We start from the raw sequence: 1374 nt of genomic DNA, 5'->3' as shown, positions 1-1374 counted from the left end.
CCGCATTGGGCAGGTGTTAAAAGGCTTCAGGACTCCAGCCACCAGGCTAAACGGCAATTCACCATACGCTCCAAAACCTTATATACACTACTCGTGAGAGAAATGGGGTGATAGCTAGAGGGGAGATGTTTGTCCTTTCCAGGTTTCGGAACAGGAACGATGATAGCTTTCCGCCATCTTCTGGGAAAAGTACTGTCGGTCCAAATCCGATTATAAAGGCGAAGGAGGTAACGCAGACTATGGTATGATAAATGCAGCAACATTTGGATGTGGATACCATCCGGTCCTGGGGTGGAAGAGCGAGAAGAAGAGAGTGCGTGTTGGAGTTCACACATGGAGAAAACAGTGTTATAGCTTCCGCGGTTTTGAGAGGAGAAAGCAAGGGGTCGCACTTCCGCTGCACGTTTCTTCGGCAGAAAAGCTGGCGGGTAATTTGAAGAGCTTGAAACCTCACCAAAGTGTTGACGCAATGAGCTAGAAATTGCAACGGGGTCCACTAAGGTATCATGCGCGACAGTGAGCCCAGAGACCGGGGAGAAACTAGGCGCGCCAGACAACCGTCGAATCCGACTCCATACTTCCGAGGAGGGAGTGAAGGTGTTAAATGAGCTAGTAAAGAAGACCCAGCTTTCCCTCTTGCGATCGTGGATGACGCGACGGCATCGCACACGGAACTGCTTACAGTGGATACAGCTGGCCAAAGTAGGATGGTGGCGGAAAACGCGAAAAGCACGTTGCCGCTCACATATTGTGTCACGGCATGCCTCATTCCACCAATGAATTGGGGGGCGCCGGGGCAAACCGGAGGTGCGAGGTATTGAACGTTCCGCAGCTGTAAGAATAACTTCTGTAATATGAGTGACCTCATCGTCAACGCTACGAAAGTGACTGTCATCGAATGTCGCTAGAGACAAAAAAAGTGTCCAATCGGCTTGGGCAAACTTCCAGCGTCTCGGGCGCATATATGGCAGTTGGGGCTGCGATCTAAGGACACATGGAAAGTGGTCACTCGAGTGTGTATCAGCAAGAGCGAACCATTCTAAGTGCCGAGCTAGCGGAACAATACCGACCGAAAGGTCCAAATGAGAGAAATTTGTCGTGGAGGCAGACAAAAATGTAGGGTCCCCAGTGTTGAGGCAAACAAGATCCGCATGGTGGAAGACGTCTATCAATGGTGAGCCGCGCGGACAACGACGTGGAGATCCCCAAAGCGGGTGGTGGGCATTGAAGTCCCCGACCAGCAAATAGGAAGCTGACCAAGAAGATGAAGGGGATCAGCTCTTGCCATTGGTGTGGATGATGGAATGTATACAGTACAAAGAGAGAACGTGTATCCAGAAAGGGAAAGACGGACAGCGACAGCTTGGAAGGAAC

Source organism: Schistocerca americana, chromosome 2 (assembly GCF_021461395.2).
Source record: "Schistocerca americana isolate TAMUIC-IGC-003095 chromosome 2, iqSchAmer2.1, whole genome shotgun sequence".
Lineage (NCBI taxonomy): Eukaryota > Metazoa > Arthropoda > Insecta > Orthoptera > Acrididae > Schistocerca > Schistocerca americana.
Note: the sequence above shows the minus strand (reverse complement) of the source record.